This window comes from Arvicanthis niloticus, chromosome 1 (assembly GCF_011762505.2).
Source record: "Arvicanthis niloticus isolate mArvNil1 chromosome 1, mArvNil1.pat.X, whole genome shotgun sequence".
NCBI classification, from domain to species: domain Eukaryota; kingdom Metazoa; phylum Chordata; class Mammalia; order Rodentia; family Muridae; genus Arvicanthis; species Arvicanthis niloticus.
Window position 1 is genome coordinate 4,500,428 of NC_047658.1, and position 22,912 is coordinate 4,523,339.

The window sequence follows — 22,912 nt, forward strand, 5'->3', positions numbered from 1 at the left end:
GGTCCGCCCCCTTCAGAAAGGAAAATACCCTGGCCCACAGACAGACCCCAGCGGCCCAGTCGACCCCAGATCATGAGTGTATTTGAGAGTAGGGGGTTAGTCGGGCGGAAAGCGAGGCCGCTGGAAGAACTGACTCTTGCAGGGGCCACACCAAGAGATGTCTATACAGTCCTCCTGCCTCCTCCTGCCCCCGCAGGACGGGGGCGAACACATCTGGAACAGGGCATATGGGGCTGCGAGAGAAGGTGAGGCTACACAGTAACAATGGCAAGCACAATTTGGGGTTTGTGGGAGGAGGGCTCTCTCGGTGCCTAACCCCGCACCTCCCACGTAACAGGTGTCAAGCTATAGGACAGTATTTTGTACTTCGCTTCACAAACGACAAGACTGAAGATCAGAGAAGGGAGCAGCGGCTTTCTCAAGGATCCAGGGCCAAGAAGCATCAAAGTAAAAAAACAGGATGCTCAGGGTGTTGTGGATCAGACCAAGGCCTGCAACCTGTGCCACAGGTAAGGCATCCCTGGCCACCACTAGGAAGAAATAATGGCCATGGGCAGTGGCAGTTAGGGCGAGGGGTCAAAGCCTAAGCCAGCGACAGCTAGAAGCCTGTCAGAGCATAAACTCGCGCACCCGGGGCAGTAGAGCTGAGCTCGAGTCCGCAGGGTTCCTGTGGAGCGCTTTCGGCCAAACCGCTCCGCTCTCAGCCCTGCGGTTTTCCTGAAGCCCGCCAGAGGGCGGCAGCGTCCAGTCAATGGGCGGGAGGGCGGGGCCGGCTTTAGAGGAGCGAGCCCCGCCCTCCGCTCCCCGCCGGCCCGCATCCTCCCCCGCCCCGCGCGCACACCTGCGAGGGTCACACAAAGGCGCAGGACTCCGGCGCACAGTGGCGCAGACAAAGGCCGGCGCGAGCCAACTGCCCTCTTCTTCCTCTCAGCTCCAGAGGTTCGAGTTGCTGAGCTGCCTTGGCGTCTCCCAAACAGCTCTCCTATCCACTAGGGCCATCCAGGACACTCTACACCCCAAGTGGATGGTTCCCCAAACCACATGCGTGCACACGCAGACGGCTGGATTCATCCTTTTACTTACATGCATACAATGAAGTATTTCAGACGCCTCCCCCACCACAGCATTTTACACTAATGCACACACAGATTCACTAATACACACCTCTGTAGATGGCCCCAACACCACCCCTCCCCGCAGACCAAGGTTCATCCGATACACATGCTCCTACTACCTCACCCAGACCCGCGGGCAGAGGGCACATCTACACATATGGCCAGCCCAGGCCTGGCCATATGTACCCACACTCCCATGTGCACAGCCACGAAGGACACAAAGAACTAAATGGGTGCCCTCTGCCCCCCAGCCCTGTGCAGGTGGACGCCCCAAGACCTGGCAGATGGGCCTGACAGGAACGAACTCAGCTCTTAAGCTCCACGCAGAGGGGACAGTTGCTGGGCATCTACACTCTATAATATCCCATTATCGGAAAGGCCATTTCAGACGACATTTGCCGACCACACAGCGGCTGGCTGCAGATTTTCTATACACGAGGGTCTTCCCAGCAGAAGTCAGGAGGCAGTAGGGTAGTGGATTCTTGTCTTGAAGCCTGATTTTCCCAGTAAGCTCCATTTTTATTTAGAATTTATCTTTTGAGGGGTTGGAAATCAGAGTGGTGGTAGTACTTAGCACGCTATGGAGGGATAAAAACCAGATGGAGCCCCTCCCCCATAGCCCACCCTTTACCAATTCAACGTCGTGCAGGCCAGAAGCACATACACCACACTGGCCCCAGATGGTGATCTAGGAAAAGAAGGGACACCCATTTCCAGTGAGGCCCTCCTGGGTCTTCAAGTGAGGCCAGAGTAGGAAGGCCTCGATGGTCCCTTAAGGCTAAACCCTACTCCTATGGCCTTCCATGCTGAATGCTGAATGCTGAGTCTCTGGGCCAATGGAGGGGATGCTGAAGAAGAGGTGAAAGACAAAGGGGCAGAGTTTGGGGCACATGGTTTGGGGGGGGAGGGCTGGCAGATCAGAATGGGATAGGTAGGGTGTGGAGAGTGGCTTCCCTGCCAAGGAAGGGATCTGGACCCCCAATGAGTAAGGTAAGAAGAGATCAGGCACTGGGGAGCGGTGGGGGCCACACTGAGGTGCAGGGAGCCTGCAGGGAGGTGGCACAAGGGAGGCCAGGCTGGGCTCAAGGCTGAGCGGTAATTAAAGGAGACGCAGGGGGCTCCCCAGGGCCAGCGGGGCCGGTAACTGACACGCGGGCCCCATTGCTCCGCTCATATTTCTCGCTGGATCGATACGTTTGACTCCCGACAAGACAATAATCGCTTGTACGCGGCCGGCGAGTCGATCAAATACATTATTAGAGCGAGGTCCCCCGGGGGCCCGCTGGGGAGCCGTAGGGGGGAGCAGCCAGCCCACCGGGGACAGAAGAGTGAGATTCTTCACCCCTCAGGGCCCCCTGCCATGGCCTCTTCCTCCTGGCCACCCCTGGGGACCCTCTCCATGGCTCAGTTCCTCTCTCTCTCTCTCTCTCTCTCTCTCTCTCTCTCTCTCTCTCTCTCTCTCTCCTTCTATCATTAACAATCTCATCACCTAGCTGAGGCCTTATCCTTGGTCTGCCCAGGGACCTAAAAGATCTGTCCCCACAGATGATGCTCTTATCAGTAGGGTTGAGGCATGAGGTGTTCAGAGAGGCCCCCCGGATCCCTAGCCTGGTGGGAGATACAGAAATGGAGTCGCAGGCCAAGGATTTGGTAGTTGAGAGAGATGAACTTGGGCCTAAGAGTCAAGAGTAGCAATCTTCAGTCCAGCCTCCATTCTGGATGTAAACATCCAGACTTCAGGAGAGCCCAGGTCAAGGGGCAGCCTCTGGGGCATTAAGGACACTGACTTAGGGCCCTAAACAAATATGAAAACAGAATGTTAGGGGTGGCAGACAAACTCACAGGGATGTGTAGCTGCTCTCAGTGCCCCAGACACTTTCCGGCCATCTCAACCTCAGCTCTGGGCTGCCTGCAAGTATCATGTGGCCATCTCTTGCCCACTCCCTTGGCTTCTGGGCTCAAACCTAGCTCTTTTAATTTTTAAAATATTTACTTTCTCTTATGTGTCTGAGTATTTTGTCTCCATGTCCTTCTGTGTACCAAGTGCCTGGAGCCCACAGAGGTCAGAAGAGGGCATTGGATCCCCTTGAATTGGGGTTACAGATGGTTGTGAGCTGCCATGGGGGCGCTGGGAACTGAACCCAAGTTGTCTGCAAGAGCAGCCACTGCTCTTAACCCCTGAGCCATCTCCCAGCCCCTTCAATATGTCTCTGGTTACACCTTTCTTCAATTCTTTGATGTGAGGCTACCTCAGTATTGCTTCTCTGATGACCCCAAGTCAGTCATGTCCTGGAGCTGGGCATGCTATTCAGATAGAGTGCTTGCTTAGCATGGACAAACCCCAGCACCTCACAAAACTAGGCATGGTGGCACACGATTGCAATGCCAGCATTGGGGGTGAAGACAGAAGGATCAGAGGATCAGAGTCTACATAAAGAAGTTCAAGATTAGCCTGGGCAACATGAAACCCTATCTCCAAACACAAGCAAATAAAAAAATCAAATTCTTTAAGGACTATCTACTGACTTAAGATTTGGCAGCAGTGGTGGTGATGGTGGTGGTGGCAGTGACGGTGGCGGTGGCAGTGGCAGTGGCGGTGGCAGGAGCATTCCTGTCTGTTTTGTGCTATTTGAACCAACGTGTTATTCTTAAATCTCTATGATCATCTGAGGCTATGAATTTGCACCCCATTTTACTGAGGGATTAGGGCACAGAGAGGTAACATCAGCTGCCCTGAGTCACACAGCATGCAGCTGGCGGAGTGAGGATTCAAACCCAAGTCTCTCCTCTCCAGAGCTTGCTCTCTGTTGTGGGCTTCCTAGAGCTCCTGAGATTTAGGGATTAGGATTCAGCATTCACTCTACTGTGGGCAGGCCTCTTTGTTAAACTGAAATCTTTCCTGTCACCTGACAGCCAACAGGGTGTGATGCATTCTGCCCTCTTGACACCTAGACTCACTCCCCTGCAGTTTACAGTTCTAAGAGTCTCTCTCTCTCTCTCTCTCTCTCTCTCTCTCTCTCTCTCTCTCTCTCTTCTAGTTGAGAGAGCAGGGTTTTCACTATGTGAGTTCACTGGCCTTGAAGTCATAGAGATCCACCTACCTCTGCCTCCTGAGTACTGGAATTAATGGCGTGCACCACCGTGCCCGGCTTATCATCTGTCTCTTGATATCTGGCAAAGCACTAGATTCCATAGGACCTCATCGGCTTCCGTGGGGCAGTCCCCTGCCAATGGTTTCTAAGTACACAGTAATGGATGCCTTTGGTTTCAACACTTTTAGAGACTGAGGCAGGAGGACTTCAAATTTCAAGCCAGCCTGGGTGAGTGAGACCCAGAGTGAGACCTTCCCTAGAAAGTCTTTTTATAAAGGGACTAGAGAGATGGCTCAGTGGCTAAGAGCACCTACCACTCTCCTTGAGGGCTTGAGTTCAATTCCCAGCACACGCATCACAGCTCGCAACCTCCAGAACAACAATTCCAAAGGATCCAACTCCTCTGGTTTCCATGGATACTGGAACACACCCACATAACACACCCATACATAAAAACATAATAATAAAAATGATAAGGCTGGCACGTGCCTTTATTCCCAGAACTCACGAGTCTGGGGGGAGAGAACATGGAATAAACTGAAGGAAGGTATGCTATAAGGAAGTTGTCCTGATGAGATGCTTTTACATGGCAATTTGGTAGACTTTGAATTGTACAGACTTCAGAAGACACAGCACGGGAGGAAATATTTCCAGGCAGTGTGAACAGAGGAGCTGGTGGCGCCAAAAGCAGTAAAGAATGGAGAGGCTGGCATAGCTGTACTAAGAAAGGGAAGAGGCTGTACAGCTGGGCTGAAGCACTCAGGCCTTGCAGAGGCCACATTAGCTCTGGAGGGGTAGAAACCAGTGAGTAGCTGGAAACATGGCTCAGAAGCTGAACGCTTGCTCAGTACACACAAGGCTCTGGGCTCCATTCCCCAGCAGCGTACAAAGAGAAAGAAAAAAGTTTAAATTTTAATCCAGGTAGAGTAAGAAGGGTTTTAAGTGGGAAGTGGCATGATTCTGTGAACAGTATGTTTGTGTGTGTCCTAGTGTGTGCTTATGTACATGCAGGGGTTGGTATTCCTCAGGAACCATTACCTCAGTTTAAGATGAAGTCTCTCACTGGTATCTGGATGCCAGTCTGGGTAGACTGGCTGGCCAGTAAGCCCCAGGCATGTACTGTCTCCATCCCCCAGCACTGAAGCGTTTGACACCTGTGCTGGGAATTGAACTCAGGTCCCTGCGCTTGTGCTGCAGGCGCCTTACAAACGACTTCTCTCCATCTGTCAGCATTCTTTTTTGTTGTTGTTGTTGTTTTGTTTTTTTGTTGTTGTTGTTTTTGTTTTGTTTTTTTCGAGACAGGGTTTCTCTGTGTACCCCTGGCTGTCCTGGAACTCACTCTGTAGACCAGCCTAGTCCTCAAACTCAGAAATCCGCCTGCCTCTGCCTCCCAAGTGCTGGGATTAAAGGCGAGCACCACCACTGCCCGGCCATCTGTCAGCATTCTTAAGACTTAAAAAATCATTTTATGCGCATGGGTCTGTGCCTGCATGTATGTATGTGTACCATGTATGTGCCTGGGGATTTGTGAGCTGTCATGTGGGAGCCGGAAATTGAATTTGGGTCCAACCCAAAAGCAGCCAGCTCTCTTAACCTCTGAGCCAGGTCTCCAGCCCCTACTTGAGCATTCTACTGAGCACTCCTGGCCGCTGTGGAGGGCTACACTAAAAGGCACTGTGAGGGGCATCTGGTGTGACTGGGCAGGACAAGGTCATAGCAGCGGGGAAGGAAGGGGCAGGTATCCCTGGAGACAATTTTGCCAGTAGGCAAAGCAAGATTTGGAAACTGGTGATGGTGTGAGTTGAGGAGAGAGAGTGAAGAGTAAGCCCCGGGTACCTGGGAGGATCTTTCCACCATTGGAGATCGAAGGGGAGACCTAAGCTCATACAAAATGGTACAGGAGGAGACCCCAGCCCTGCAGATAGAGTGACACAGGGGAGGCTTCTGCACTCCCTCCTCTCCCCCCTCCCCTCACCCTCCTCCTGTCTGCCTTCCTCCTCTTCACCCTCCTCCTCTTTGCCCTCCTCCTTGTCCTCCCTCTTCTTCTCTCCCCCATCCCTTCTTTCAACCTCCTCCCCCCCTTTCTCTTCTCTCCCCCCCTCCTCTACTTTTGAGACAGGATCTCACCACGTAGCCCAGGCTGGCCTTGAACTTTTGATCCTCCTGCCGCAGCCTCCTGAGTGCTAAGATTACAGGCATGCACCGCCATACTTAAGTTGACAGAAGTCTTCTAATAGATATTTGGAGTCAAGAGATCCCTCGGGAAATGATTTAGGTGAGTTGGAGGCAAGATGGCTCCCGAGAAGGCTGGGATGGCAGTCCAGCCCAGGTGAAAGCTATGGCCATGAGGATAAGATGAGGGTACAAGTCCAGGCAGGGTCCAGGGGCCTATGAGACTGAGATGGGCAGATGCCAAGGTCATTTCCAGTGGACAGTGGGGAAAGGAGATATGGAGGGGAAAGGGCATGTTGGCAGGAGCAGGGGGTGATGCCAGGCAGTGGGACAGGCTCCATGAGTCCATGGGAACAGGCAGGCATTCCTACCCACACCCAGATGCCACCACCATTTTCAAAGCTGCCAGAGTTTCTGGGTCACTTCAAGGAGGAAGTAAAGCACTGTAATATGGCTTAAAGACGATAAAAGGTCATCAGAGCCAAAAAGATTGCTCGTTGGTTAGAGCACTGGCTGCTCTTCCAGAGGACCTGGGTCAATCCCCAGAAACCCACACAGCAGCTCACAGCCACTGGTAACTCTAGTTCCAGAGGATCTGATACCTTCTTCTGGCCTCCATCAGCACCAGGTATACATGTGCACAGACACACATGCAGGCAAAACACCTATACATACATGATTAAAAAACAAAAAACAAAAAACAAAACAAAAAAAAAAAAAACAAAAAAAAAACAGTGAGTTGTCTGCTCCAGCACTGACCATCTGATGATTGAGGACAAGTTCCCCTGTGCTCAGTGTCCCTGCCTCTAAATAGGAGATAAGAATAGTCTAAACTCATTCTGTGTTCCAATCTAGCCTCGAAGTTCTGGCAATCCTCCTGCCTCAGACTCCTATGCACTAGGATTACAGGTGGTAGCCACAGGTGTTTAGACTCCTGAGTGCTAGGATTACAGGTGGTAGCCACAGGTGTTTAGACACCTGAGTGCTAGGATTACAGGTGGTAGCCACAGGTGTTTAGACACCTGAGTGCTGGGATTACAGGTGGTAGCCACAGGTGTTTAGACACCTGAGTGCTGGGATTACAGGTGGTAGCCACAGGTGTTTAGACACCTGAGTGCTGGGATTACAGGTGGTAGCCACAGGTGTTTCATTTCTGTATATGTGTGGGTGTATTTACAGATGCATGTGAGAGAGTATGCCAAGGTCAACATCAGGTGTCTTCCTCCATCACTCTTCATCCATTTTTCTTTTTTAAAGAGAGAATCTCTCCCATTTTCTTCCTATTAAAAATGTGGGAGGTGTGTATGTGTGTGTGCAGGCACAGGAGTGTATACATATGTCACACATAAGTGTAGAAGCCAGAGGACAACTTCAGGCACCATCCACATAACATCTCATTTGAGACAGGGTCTCTCCCAGCCTGGAGTTCACCCATAGGCTAGACTGGCTCGTCATTAAGTCTCAGGAATGCTCCTGTGTCTACCTCCCCAACACAGGGATTATAAGACTGTGACATACATCTAGCATCTGTAAACGGACCCTGGGGTTCAAACTCATCCTTGTCTAAAAGACAAGTATTTTATTGACAGAACCATGTGCAGGACCCCTTCTTATTAATTTTTCGATGGGTTTTGTTTTGTATTATTCCCATTTTAATCACAAGGAAACTAAGAACAATCACAGAGCAAACTCCCAGATTCTTACTGACTACAAAGATGTCTTTTGCTGGCCTGGAGGACTCAGATTATTGTTTTCTGGGGAGAGACCTTGACACCCAGATCCACCAGTCTCCCAGGGAGCAGGTACCTGGCTGGCCCTGGGCCTTCCCTAGAAATGGCCTCACACTCATCCCAGGATCCCCAGTACCAGACTGGACCAGACTCCTAACAGTCCACAGGCGCTCCCCGCTCCGCTCCAACACTAAGTTCACACCACCAAATACCAACAGGAAGCCTGGGAGGGCGTCCCTGTGCAGGGAGCTGTCCAAAGGCTGAGCCTAGACCAGGATGCTCATATGTGCCTTCCCTCCAGAGTCTTCTATGAACTCCCCAGCGTTCCCACAGACAACCCCAGCCTCCGCGCCAGTGGTCTCAGGGGCCACACTCCAGTCAGGCTGGAAGAAGCCAAGATCAATCCCACAGTAGGGCCTTCGACCTGGTGCAGCACCTGAATACTGCCTGCCTCTTCCCAGGGTTCTCATCCCCGGAACTCATCTTCAAGCCCAAGGCAGGCTCCCCAAACAAGTGTCATGGCCCCGGCCAACCTCACCAGTCATTTGTTGTCAGAGTTCCCTTTCACCTTCTATTCAAGAGTGGGGATGGAGCAGAGGGACAGATGGCTCAGCAGTTAAGAGCATTGATGCTCTTACTGAGGACCCAGGTTCAAGTCCCAGCACACACACACACACACACACACACACACACACACGGAGTCTCACAACCATCTGCCTAAAACTCCAGTCCCAGGGGATCTGACACCCTCTTCTGGCCTCCTCAGGCACCAGGCACACACACGGTGCACATACATACATGCAGAAAAACACTTACACACATACAATTTTAAATTAATAAATCATTTTTAAAAGAATGTGGGAGTTTATGAGACCTCAGTGAGCCATGTGCTTGCCATACAAGTGTGAGGGCCTGAGTTTGAATCCACCCCCACTCAGAGCCACATAAAGCCAGGGACTGTAATGTGAAAGGCAAGCTAGCCAGGAAACACCAAAATAAGTTCTGTAACTTTCTCAAGTGCTCTGTAATACACACACACACACACACACACACACACACACACACACACACACAGAGAGAGAGAGAGAGAGAGAGAGAGAGAGAGAGAGAGAGAGAGTCCTGAATGCCCTGCCCCTCCAGCCTGTTGGTTAGCTATGCAGACTTTACAACTCACATTTCCTCCTTATGGAAACCTCCCCAACCCAATGTTTTGTCTGTTTTGGGGGGTCTCTATGTAGCTCTGACTGTCCTAGAACTCTCTGTGATGACCAGGCTTTCCTTGAACTCATGGAGATCTGCCTGCCTCTGCCTCCAAAGTGCTGGGATTAAAGGCGTGAAGCACCTTACCCAGTTAATTGTACAGACTTGGGCTTGCCTGGTGGTACACACCTATAGAACAAGCACCGAGGCAGAAGGATTCTGAGTTGTAAGCCCACTGGATACTCAGAAATTTTTATCTGATAGGGGAAAAAAGATAGCAAAGGCCTCAGTGTTCACACAGCTCCAGGGAACACTCAGGTTCAGTGAAATCTGCACCAGCCAAAGCCACTTCCAGGCCACTTTCTAGGCCCTGCATTGAACTCACATAACCAAGGCTTCCAGGGCTGTGCTGAATGAGGACGCCTGTCCCCCAGACCACAGACATCCATGCAGAGCACGTCATGACTGATTCGGAGGGTTGGGAAATGGCTTCCTCTGTGCATTTGTACACCTGCATCTCCAGGAGCCAGTGACTTGCCTCTCTGAGCCTTCAGCTCTTCTGGGAAATGGGGGCAGTGACATGGGCTGAGGGGACGTCAGTGATCTTCAGTAGGATGTTCCCAGAGTGCGAAGGGGCTTATAACATAAAGGAATGAGGTGTGTGTGTGTGTGTGTGTGTGTGTGTGTGTGTGTGTGTGTGTGTGAGAGCGTGCATGTGAGTGTGTAAGTATGTGTGAAATTGTATGTGTGAGAGTGTGTATGTGTGGACGTGTGTGTGTGTGTGAGCATGAGTGTGTGTATGAGTGTATGTGAGAGTATGTAAGTGTGAGAGTCTGTGAGTGCATTGTGTGAGTGTGTATGCATGTGAGTGTGTTGTGTGTGTGGTATGTGTACATTTGTTTGTGGCTGTACAGGCCTGTGCACGTGTGTGTGAAGGCCAGAGAAGGATGGCGGGTGTTCTCCATGGTCACCTTAATTCTTTTGAGCCAGCATCTATCTCTGAACCTGAAACTCATTGGAGGCCAGCAAGATCCAGTGATGGTCTTGTCTCTGCCCCCCACATTGCTGGGGTTCTAGGCATGTGTGAGGACACGCCAGCTTGTTACACAAATTCTGGGATCTGAACTCTGGTTCTAAAGTTTGAGATTGAGGGCACAGCGCAGCGGCGTACATCTGTAACCCCAGGAGGCAGAGGGGAGTACAACAGAGGCCAGCCTGTGCTACATTGAGAGACCCTATGTCAAAGAAGAACTAAAATTCAAAATAATCTGAGATTATGAAAAATCAGAAACAACCTTGATGTTACCAGCAACGCAGTGGCTGAGAAAATATAGTATATTCGCACTTAGGAGTTCGATGCAGCCATGAAAAGGTAGCATATCTCAGAGCGGATTACCACTCCTTCATTCCAGAAGCAGGAGGATCAGTAGTTCAAGGTCATCCTGAGCTATAGTGAGTCCAAGGCTAGTCTGGGCCATATGAGATCCTGTCTTTTAAGGAGAAGGGGGAGAAAAGGAGCATCATGCAAGGCAGTATTCCCTTTAAAGGGTTGCTTTAAATTACCCCTTTAATTCTAGTACTGGAGAGGCAGAGGCAGGTGGATCTCTGTGTTTTCAAGGGCAGCCTGGTCTCCATACAAAGTGAGTTCCAGACCGGCCAGAAGTATGTAGTGAGACCCTATCTAAAGAGACAAACCAAAACCAAAAAGAAAATCCTGTAAGTTAAAATGTAAAACAAAGCCAAAATGGAAGCTTGTGCTGTGGTGTGCACGCACAGCGTCCTGTTGACTGGAGGCGCCGGTGGGTGTATCACTTAATCCCAGGAGTTGGAGATTAGCCCAACTCAGAAAAAAAGTCAATATAGCAAATGATACATTTTACTAGAATAGCAAAGAAATGATCATTCCAGCAGGAGAGAGGGCGTGCTGGGAAAAGAACACACACGGTGTCTGTGTGGAGGGAGGTGCTTTTGGAGCCGTGAGGACACCTTTCCCCAAATGATGGATTTCTGTGTCGCCCAGGAACCACTGTGGTGAGAGTCAGGCTGTACTGTAGGGGAGTATGGGAGCACTACCCTTCTCCCATGCCGTCTCCCACGTCACTACCCGGAAAGAACCTTACCGAGTTGGGAAGGGTCCGCCCCATCGCTCTGTACACTGGGCGTCTGCCGCTGCGGCTGCGGCTGCCGTTGCTGTCCAAGGTACTAAAGGAAGGCAGCCCAGCTAAGCCGTTTCAAGACTCATTCTATCTAATTCAGGAGGTGGAAAGGGCAAGATTCTCCTTGGCTACAAGGGTAGCCTGGGTTACAGGACACCCTGTTTCAAAATAAAGACCCTCTACCCTCCCAAAAAGAAATTGAAAAAAATTACTCTCTGAAGGCTACTCCCCACCCAGCTTGTGACAAGGGTCTGCTAACTCTGCTGCTTGCCCCCACTCTCCCTAAATCCCTGATTATAGCCACATGAACTGACTATCTCTTTCTGCAACCCAAGCCAATGTTCTGCCTCACCTCTGGACTTTTGTTTTTGAAATAGGGTCTCATTAGGCTGTCTCAGACTCCTGAGTTTACATGAGTCACCATACTCAGCTTTAATATATATGGTATATTATATGTATGTATATATACATATATGTATATAATTATATGATATATGTTATATATTATATGTAATATAATATATTTTATATGTTTCTGTGTCTATGTGTGATGTGATATATAACATCATATACTTTATGATATATGTTATATAATACATAATATATAATAGTGTGTGTGTGTGCGTGCGTGTGTGTGTGTGTGTGTGTGTGTGTGTGTGTGTGTGTGTGTGTGTGTGTGTGAAGGGGTGCATATGCACACATGCCATGGCACATGGTGGGCAAAGGACAAATTTCTTTCTGTTCTTTCCTTTCATCTTGTTTTCAGACAGGGTGTCTTGTTTCTGTATGCTTCTTACTCCAGACTAGCTGGCCTGTGAGCTTGAGTATGGGGATTACAAATGTGTGCCACAACATCTAGCCTCTTTGTTTAGTGTGTGTGTGTGTGTGTGTGTGTGTGTGTGTGCAAGGAGAGAGAGAAAGAGAGAGGAGAAAGAGAGACCCTCAATACGTGCCACAGCAGTGTGAGTGTCTTGGTGAGAGGACAGCTACAGGGATGATTTCTCTCCTTCCACCATGATGACTTAGTGACCACACCTTTATCTCGTCACCTCAACAGTCCAGCACCTGTCTTTTTTCATTTGGGGCCTTGGGGGGGATTTCACTCAGATCATCAGGGTTGTGCAGTGAGCACTTTTACCCATGAAGCTATTTCCCAGCCCCTATCCTATCCTGAGATTTTTCTGTTCATCCCTCCCCTCCCCCACTTATGTATAGAAAGATTCTCACTGCACATACAGCCCAGACTGCCTGACTTGAGAGCTCCCTGTCTCCCTAGCTAATGGGAGTTCCAACCTGGCCCTAATGTAGGTAGGTGGAGATGGAGACAAAAATCCTATGTGGTGGTGGTTCTGACCCAGAGGAGGAAACCGAGGCAGTGAGGGTAAAGCACCTGCCACCATGTTGCAGTGAGTCCACAGCAGAGCCAGTGTGTCTGAATTACATACGGAGTCAGTTACCCCATGAGCTCTTGACAGATTTCTGCATCATCTCCCAGCATCAGTGGGTCTGGATGGCAGCTGTGGGCTCTGACACAAGCCACTTGCCTACTCTGACCCTGGGTGTCACCACCTGGAAGACAGGATAATGACCACAACGCCTCCACAGAGGGCAGTGGGATGCAGAAAAGCACACAAGGCCAGTGCCATCATTGAGCCACAGTAAAGACTGCCACTCACCAATGTGGTGAATTGGATGGACAACAGCAGAGGAGAGAGGACCTCTCAGATGAGCATCGGCCGGGGCTCTGTGTGTGTGCGCACGCGTGCATGTGCGTGCATGTGTGCGTATGTGCACGTGTGTGTGCATGGGTATGTGTGCATGTGTGTGCACATGTGTGTGTGTGCATGTGCACATGTGTCCGTCACTCTTGTTCACAGGCCAGCCTTCCTCAGGGCCAGCCCTGAGCCCTGAGCCTCCTTTCCTAGGCAGGCCCTTTACTAAGGAATGCTGGATGGAAGGAAGGCTCTGCTCAGATCTGAGGTGGGCATGAAGGTGCACACAATGGGGAGGCTGAGAGAGAAAGATGAGCTCAGCCTCACTACGTACTGCGTTCAAGGCCTAGAAAATACAGAGCAACAACAACAAAGAACTGTCACACACTGGGCAAGGCACATGCGCCCACAATCCCACCTATTTGGAGGCTGAAGCAGGTTTGCCGCCAGCCAAGCAACTTAAAGACTTTTCTTTTTTCTGAGGCTTAAACCGCACACAATTGTTGTTGTTGTTGTTGCTATTGTTGTTTGAAAGAAAGTCTCCTGTAGTTCAGGCCAGCCTAGAGTGGAGTAGATAGTTCAGGCTAGCCTAGAGTGCAGTAGATAGTTCAGGCTAGCCTAGAGTGCAATAGATAGTTCAGGCTAGCCTAGAGTGGAGTAGATAGCCAAGACTGAACTTGGACTCCTGACCATCTTGCTCTACCTCCCAGTGCTGAGATAAGCATTGTGCTTAGCTCACCCATGGTCTTTTTTGCTTTACCACAGTGGTTCTATCCATGGAGTCAGAGCGACCTCACCACCACAGGACTCCTCCCTCCTATTTCTAACTGTAGCTCTGAGACCGAGGACGGGAAAGCAGTGTATTGCTCTAATGAAGGATATCTGGAGAGGTGAGATTTGGGCAAAGTGGGCAGCTTGAAAAACAGGCCCAGAGGCCTCTTCCCATGTGCCCCAGCTGTCGGTTCTATGTCCTCTCACACCCCCAGAGTACCCTCCTTTCCTACTTTCTCCACACATGGCTCCTGGGCCCTTCCCTCTGATGTCACAGCCCCACCCCAAGGACCTGAGAATGGCGGGGGGTGAATGTGGGGTCTTTCATTTGTTTTCATTTTGCTTATTTAAGTGTATTCATGTTATAAGTATGTTCACATGTTCGTGTATTTTTTTTTTTTTTTATTTCAGAGATACGGTCTCAGCTAGCCCAGGCTGGCCTTAAACTGTATTTGTAGTTAAGGGTAACTTTGAACTTCTGATTCTCCTGCATCCACCTCCCATGTATGGGATTACATGTGTCCACAACCATCCACACCGTCTTTGGGGGCAGAGAGGAGGGGACCAAGGCTCAAAGGAAAGAATGGAGTTGAGAAGAGCCCCGCTTCACGGCTGTGGCAGACACAGGGACATGTCCCTTGGGACTGTGGCTCCTCCTCTGCCTTGGTGTTCTCAGATAATAAGAGAGGAAAGGTTTTGGGGGGGGGACTGTGACCCATCCTCTCTTCTGACTGAAGTTCCAAAGCTTCGGTCTCTGTTCATCCTTACTGTTGTGGGAGGGGGCTGAGGAGAAAGGTGGGGTGAGCCGGGAATGCAAGGCCAGAGGGGAAAACCTGAGCAAAGCAACGCAAAAACAGAACAGAATGTAGAGAGAAAAGAATTGGGGTGGGGGGATTCGGAAGCTAGAACAGAGGGGTGTGTGAGGTCTTTAAATCCCTGGGGGAAGAGGCTGCAATAAAGGAGAGAGTCAGAGTCAGATGGAAGGATAGAGGGGCAGAGACAGGAGAGACAAAGCAAGGAAAGGAGGAGGGTGGGGAGGGAGCGTGCCACCCACTTGACACGGGGCCGGGATCTTTTGTAAACTTCCTTCCCAATGCTCTCCTCCTGGCCCCTTCACTCGCACCAGCGGTCCTTTGAAGGGGTGTAGCGTTGTGCCTGGTCCCGGGGAGACCTGACACACACGTGGGAAGCTGTGCTAACTTCCTGCCTGTCTTTCTCTCTTCACCCACCTGCTTCCCAGAAGAAGAGGCCTTGTTCAGTGGAGCAGGGGCTGAGGCAGGACCTGGGAGGTCTGCAGAGGGCTGAGGAGTGGGATACCTTCCCCCTCAGGTCCCCAGGCCACCCACCTGTTATCATCCTTGTTCTCTGGTGCTCTCCTGACTTTGGTCAACTGGCTCCCTCACTGGCCTACATCTGTGGCTGCCAACACCCTCCTGCCCTGCCGCTGCCTCCTAAGACCACGAGCCAGTTCCTGCTCCCCAGTGGGTTTGGGGTTCTGGAGGGGAGCAGGAACCTAGGTGGGGATGGAAGGCTTGTACTGCTGAGTACGTGCTAGGGACCTGCTGACATGGATGAGGAAGAGGAGGGGGTCTTGGTGATGGATGATGCTGATTCTTTGGTGAGGGGATAGTAGCAGAGGGGGTGAAGGCAGGTTGGGGGAGGGGTGGTGAGAAAGCAGGGTTGGGGGGGAGCAGGACCAGGTTCACATTTGCCATTCAGGGCAGCTGACAATAAAAATGCTTTATTGCCAAGAAACTGGATCGATCGGGGCTGGAGGGGGCCGGCAGGGGGGACGCGGAGGGCTCAGCACAGAGGCCGGCGGCCGGGCCTCCGCAGCGACCAGGGCCCCAGCCGCCCTCCCCCCTGCGCCCCCCTCCCCGCCTCCTGCCCTTTCTCTCTCCTGCAGCCACCGCTTAGTTCTTATTATATTTTTTCTTATATATTTTTCCCCCAGCTTCTCCTGCTCCTGTTTTTTTTTTTTTTTCTTTTAATTTTTTTTTTTTTAAACTCACTGCGCTCCCAGTGCTGCTGGCTGGGTGGGGGTGGGGTGGGGGCATCTGCCCAGGCTGGCCCTACACATTAGCTTCTGGGGCTGCTGTCTATGGGATGAACCCTCACTTTTAACTCCATAGCCTTAGCCCTGGCCAGTCAAGCTCCCCCAGAATCTGGCCCCACATGTCCCACCCTCCTCACCCATCTCTCTTAAGGTCTCCCTGCTGACTTAGGAGTACCCCAACACCCACACTATGGTGGGCTTGCGGCCCTGGACAGCCTCTCTTCCCCTCCCCCCTACCTGGCCCCTTGCTTCCTCATGGAGCCATTTGGCTGATGGTCAGAACTGTCCGTCAAGGGGGCTCTGAGCCCCTGAGGACTCAGATGGGAGGAGAGAGGGGGAGAGGTCGAGGGTCAGGCCACGTCCCCTCAGCTCATCTCTTTCCCCTCCCCCTTCCTAACAAAGGGAACAGCAGACCATTGCTGGGGGTGGGGGGTGCTGCCTGGTAGTCAGAGGGAAGCCAGAGAGGGGTTGTGGATGGCCATGGGCAGGAGGCAGGGTGAGGGCTGCCTGCCCCTCCTCTGCCCGCCCCCTCGGGTCAAGGCTAAGGTGATTCCTCAACCTCTCCGGGCTGGGAGGGGAGAGAGGTCTTTGAAGACAAAGAACGGAAGCCCCAGGGAGTTGGGGGCTGGCAGGGAAGCACCTGGGACCCACAATCTTGGCTTGGGGAGGGACAGCAAGCACCCTCCTGGCTCTAGCATTCTCCTCCAGTGGCCCCGCCTCCCATCTGCAACAATCCCTCTGGATCTCAGAGCTGAGGCAGGCAGGACTTGGTTGAGATTGAGAGGGAAACTGAGGCCCAAAGAAGGGGAAACAGAGTCATAGGGAGAATGTAGGGTGTGGGAGTAGCCCTAGGGTTCTCAGCCCCACGTTTGATCTTCAGCTTCTCAACCTAGCAAGGGAGAGAGACCGTCTCTCCCAGTCCTTTCTCTTCCTGGTCAGGGCTGTCCCATGGAGGGGACAGGTAATAGAAGGCTGGTGGAAGGTTCCAGGCCAGCCAGGGAGGTTGAGAGACCAGAAGACAGAAGCCTTTAGCATGCTGTCTCTGGCCTGGGCTTGCGGTGAGAGACAACTGGAAAGGGCACGGACAACCCCAGCCCCCAGTGCCTGGAAAGATACCTTCAGAGAGGGTTCTCTCCCACTGACTGTCACACAGCAAAGGTGGACCACAGCCTGGTCTGCCCTAACTTGACACCTGCCCAGCCTGACTGCAGCTGGCAAAGAGTAGCCATGGCTGTCCGCATCCTGACTATGGGAATAAAAAGCCACTGGGGAAACAAAAAAGAAATGTTCAAACCCTGGGTGTTTCTGTTCTCCTACCAAGGCTGAGGGGGCCATTGAAGAGAAAGAGGGCCTTGGCCAAAAGGAAGTGGGGGGCAGGGCAGACCTCTTTTCTGGGGGGGGGGCTTCAAATATTCTCCCACAGCTTGCCCAGGAGACCCTAGATGTACCCAGGACTAAGGGGTCCCAGCCGCCCTCCCCCAAACCTCCCCTCCCTTCTCTCCCTCTCTTTCTCGCCGGCTATCGACCGACCAGGCTGTGACATGGTGGATCAATACAGCAGGGATATAAAGCCGGCTGGCTGCCTGCCTGCCTCTGCCTCTCTCTCCCCCTTGCTTCTCTTCCTTTCTTTCCCGGAGCCGCACCCAAGCCCCCACCCCATGTACCCCTTACCCCTACCTCTGAGGGGCCAGCCTTCACCCTATACTCCCCTACTGCAGGAGCGTTTAGGGGGGCTGAGAGCTTGGAGAGCCAGGAGAGGGGGTGAGTATGGGGGGCAGGGAAGCAGATGGGTGGGGGTCACATTTGTAGGCTAGGAGGCTGGGATAAACTGAGGAACAGTCCTTTAGAAAGAAAAGGGAGCACCCCCTCAGTTAGGAGCGAAGAAAAGGGAGCACCCCCTCAGTTAGGAGCAGCTCAGAGGGATGGGGCCCTTTGAGGGTAGGTGAGGGTGAAGGATAAAGCCTTGGGTGGTGGGCAGGGTTCCTGGCTGGGCGGTGGGGGGTGGGGAAATGCTGTCCTGAGCCTGTGGGTGAAGGGAAGAAAGGCCTGGATACTGGATTTGAACGGACAAATGGACAGAAGCAAGAGGGGGGCATCCTGGGCAAGCCTGTCGCCTCCCTACAGGACCTTGGCCTCACCCCAGAGCCTGGGCTGAATGTGCTGAGGTGTGGGTGGGCGCTCTTAGGGTGGTAGACAGAATGTTCCAGCCAAAGGGCCGTGGAGCCCGGATGGATGTCATACATGGAAGGTGTGCACAGGTCCGTAAGCTGTGTTAAGGGACTCCAGAATTGTCTCCTGACTGCCCTGACCCTTGAGCCATGTGTGTGTGTGACTGTGAGCCTCTGGGGTTTGTCCTGGGGACACTAGGGGTTGTGTGACTATGTCCATGGTGTCTCCATAATAACTGGGTGTCCTCGAATGCCTGTGTGGCCCTTGGGGAGATATGGTTGAATCCCGAGAGGACGCTCTCCGTCCCTAGGAAGGGTGGTGGCTAAGCATCCCGAAGTGCTCTAGTGAACCGGATTGTGGTGACATGTCCACGTCTCTGGTGGAGTGTGTCTGAGTGTGGGTGTTTCGGAGTGGGTCTGTATGTGTCCCTGTCTGTGTCAGTGGGGGGCTGTCCCTGGGCTTCAGGGCCCGTATGATCCTCCCTATGTGTGGGGAAGGCTCTATATGAGCAATAGAGAGTTTGGTGGGCTCACCGTGTGTCTACCTGTTCCAGATGGCCGTGTGTGGATGGCCAAGTGCATTCCCATCAGTGAGATGGAGGCTCTGGGTGTGTCCCTGTGTGTGTCATGGTGACTCAGTATGCGTGAGGGGGGGCAGAGGTCACATCCCTGAGTCTGAGTGGGGGAGGGGTGGGGCAACAGAAACTGCCACTGAGACACTGGCTAGTGAGGTTTATGGCTACATCATCTCCACATAGAATATAAGGGCCAGTCTGCCTTCTTTCTTCCCCTGCCAGAGGCCCCAGACCCCTGCCAGGATGGGCTCAGGCTCCCTCCCTTTCTTCTCCCACCTTGGGTGGGGTGTGCCTCTGTTCTTCAGCACCCTCTGCTTTGGTGGACACTACCTCAACTCCACCAAGCGACCTCCGTCCCTCCCAACCCCCCCAGCGCCACCCGCTCCCCCCGCCCTCCCCCCACCACAAGTCCAGTCCAACCCAGACAAAAGCAATTACTCCTGAGGTAGGATGTGAGTGTGGGTGTTAGAAACAGAAAAAAATAGTGGGGGGAAGGGAGGGGGAGGGAGACACACACAGAGGCAGGGATGGTCAGCCAGAGACCTGGAGAGACAGGGATGGAGAAAAAGACAGAGCGAGAGAAGGAAGGGTACCCAGAACCATGCAGGGGCAGAAGCCGAGAGATGAGGATGGACAGAGACAGAGGTCCAGGAGACAGAAGCAGCAGGGGAAAGCCATGGAAGGCCAAGTAGAGAGACCAGCCAAAGAAACACAGTAAAAGAGACAGGGGACACAGGGGTGGAGAAAGAGGATGTAGTGAAAGCCCAGGGAGGAGCTGCACAGAGAATGGACATATGGGGAGCCCCAGCCAGGGGCAGCCAGAAAACACAGAGAGGGAGAAACACAAAGAGTAAGAATGAGATCAGGCCGAGACAGATGAAAGACAGACACACAGACAGAGGTGGATGGACACTATTGATATAGTGAGGAGGCCAAGTCAGCCAAGACAGAGAGCGCTGAAAGGAGTTCAAAGCCTTCTTCCCAACAACAACACACACACTGTGCTTTCTCCTCACCCCCTAGGCCAGAAGTCAGGTGTGACCAAGCCTTCCCCATAGCACTTGGTCCCCCAGAGCCAGAATGAGGAGGGAACAGGGTGGACAGATAGAATGAGGAGGGAACAGGGTGGACTGACAGAATGAGGAGGGAACAGGGTGGATAGACAGAATGAAGAGGGAACAGGGTGGACAGACAGAATGAGAAGGGAACAGGATGGACAGACAGGATGAGGAGGGAACAGGGTGGACAGACAGAATGAAGAGGGAACTGGGTGGACAGACAGAATGAAGAGGGGACAGGGTGGACAGATGCTCTCAGCTATCAGACAAGAGAGCCAGGCACAGTGCATCCTTGCCGCCAACACACCAGCCAGTTAATGTCACCTACATGTGTCATATACCACATTACTGATGCTGGTTGCCCAGAGAGCACACCGGAACCCCCACAAGGCCTTTCCTGCCTGCCTCACAGCCGTGACCGCCCTGCCTGGTGCCCTTAGCTCCCGTCTTCCCTCCTCGATACCAAGCCAGTGGCCTTGTCCTCCACCTACAGCCACCTAAAGGGTGTCTTCATGCACTCCGGCTTGGGGGTACACGTCCTGCCCTTCCTACTCATCTCTGTCTGCTTTCCTGTCCCCCACCCCATTTCAACTGCCTCCCTTCTCTCCGCTCTTCTCAAGAGCTCCCCAGCATTCCTCCAAAGTCAGATAGTGACCCCTCTGGACGTCCTGTTGTTGGCCAGGTACCTCAAGAAGAGTGCACTCCTTAACCCTCCCCTTAGCTGTGGGAAAAGGAGGCTACCTCCAGTTCTTCGGCCCCCTCACTCCCGTGTACCTCTTTTCTTGCCACCCCAGCCCTTGCCAGGCCCCCACATTTCCATGTGGTCATCTCTGAGACCAGAAGCTAAAACTCTACTTATACATTTGCAGGCTCAGAGGAAGAGGAAACACTCAGGAAGGGATGGAGAGACAGACAGGGCTGAATGAAGAGGGCCGGTGGGGATCACGGAGAGAAGCAGAGGACTATGGAAAGCCAGGAGCAGGAGACCTGTGGGCCCAGTGAGCTGCACAGGCCTCTGCACTCAGCGGGATTCCCAACAGGCCTTGCACAAAGCTCCCAGGGTTACTCTGAGGTCTGCCTCTGTTGTGGATCAGAGCTCTGAATTGGCAGCCTACCTTCATTTGCTGTGGGACTGTCTAGGATTCCAGGGACTCACGGATCCTAGCCTGCTAAAAGAGGTGAGCTTTCTATTTCTCCCCTCCCCCACATCTGTGAGCCCCACCCTGTGGGTAAGACATACTCCCAAACTACAGCTGTTTCCACCCATCCTGCCTGGAGATGCCAGCCACAGACAAAGGCTTTAAGCCACCACTTGCTACTCTTAGAATCCCGTCCTCAAATCTGGGCCTCACAGCCAGTAAGGAGCATAGCCTGTTCACACAGTGTGGCCGGTACACAGCCTGCTAAGGAACTGTCCCATCCCCCAAACTAACGTACACCACTGAAACCCTGTCTCTGGCCCCGCCCTGAGCCACAAGCACACACCCTAGCTAGAGCTGAAGTCAAGACTCCACCCAGCCCCATACCACAGATGCAGCTCAGAGGAAGGCTGAGTGGACCTGGGAGTCTGGAAAACCTGCTGGCTGGCCTGCTGCTTCGCTGTCTTACCTCCACCCACTGCTCTCTGGTTTCCCTGGTGGGAGGCATCTCCACCCAGTCACTGAAGACTCTGCCTCACTCGGCCCTGGGTTGCTCTTCTAAGTCGCCTCATTAGACCCAGCTACGCAAGGCTTGTCCCTCACAACTGAGCTCCAGCTTCCGAGCTCTTCAGGGCTCCTGCACCAGGAGTATAGAAGTCTGTCCTCATCACCTCCATGATGTAGCATTTGGAGGGCATCAGGCCCAGGGGACTGCAGTTGGCCATGGGACTGCAAGTCCAAAACAGCGTTCATGGCTCCGACAGCTGAGAAGCCTGTCACCGGTACCACGTCCAGAGCTAAACCTATGCTGGCTTCTCTGAGCCCTTTAGGAACACCCTCCTAAAGATGTCCCAGAGCCCTGCATGGGTCCTCTAACCTCTCTCTCCTTTGACCCAATTCCTTGCAACCCCACACTCAAGCTGATAATGCTTGTGCCTGATTTAGGCGTGCCTCTGAGGCCTCGGAAGTCCTCCTACGTCTCAGCATCTCCAGGCCTTGTACGAGAGAAATCGTATGGGTAGGGCAGGGTGCTGCAGTAATAAACGGATGGATAAGGATCTGGTTGTGTGTGTTTGCTAGTTTATTTATTAGCCCAACAAATGATTTGTGAGCATTTACATTGTACCAGGAATGACTGCAGACGTGTGGACAAATAGAGAAACCTCCTCCCTATGAGGCTTATAGGGAGACATGAAGCCAAGTTCGGACTAGGACAGATGCGGTGAAGCAGCCCAGGAATGGAGGTGGGACTGCCCAGGGCAGAGCGTCTTAGAAGGCAGAGAGAGAAAGACAGAGAGAGGGAGAGGAAGAGGGAGAGAGAGAGAGAGAGAGAGAGAGAGAGAGAGAGACAGAGAGAGAGGAACAGATAGACAGAGACAGACAGACAGACAGGCAGGCAGGCAGACAGACAGACACAGAAAGACAGCAAGACAGAGAGAATGGGAGGAGGAGGGGCAGGGACTGAACCCAAGAAAGAACTGGGGATGAGCTAGAGGGAACCATGCCTCAGCTAGGACAGCTGACCCAGTAGACCCAGGCCTAGGAGTCTCTCATTTTGGGGCTTCAGATCCCATGCATTGTACTGAGGAGGCCTTGGGACATATTTGGGGAGCCACCTGCCTTCCTGGGAGAGGTAAAGGAAAGGGGTGAAAGTGGGCATTTTTGTGGTTTATGTGGTCTCCTTAGGACTTTCTCCCTGCAGCTGGGGGTGGGAGGAGGATCTCATCCTTGGACCACTAGGTACTGTGGCAACAGTCTTCAAAGCCAGTTTGTAAGAAACTCCAACAGCCAAACATCTCTCTAGCCTCTTAGCATGTGCCTGTCCCTAGTTTTATCCAGTGAACCCACACATAGTCCCAGCATTAGCCAAGCCTGTCCATGCAAGTTAAACACAACTGTTGCTACATCAGATTCTATTCCGCTGAAAGAAATTCACTCCCAGGGTTTCTGACGCTGTGGTGGGATTCA

At 52.5% G+C, this 22,912-nt stretch overlaps 1 protein-coding gene and 1 long non-coding RNA gene across 2 annotated transcripts in view; one reads left to right on the forward strand and one right to left on the reverse strand.

Moving 5' to 3' along the window:
* Pou2f2 (POU class 2 homeobox 2) overlaps positions 1–22,912 on the reverse strand; it is an 84,464-nt gene that overhangs the window by 39,427 nt on the left and 22,125 nt on the right. The window lies entirely within an intron of this gene.
* On the forward strand, positions 25–21,985 carry LOC143441445 (uncharacterized). Its single transcript, XR_013108840.1, has 4 exons — positions 25–245; positions 338–509; positions 13,943–14,067; positions 20,675–21,985. It is a non-coding gene; the product is annotated as an uncharacterized LOC143441445 (long non-coding RNA).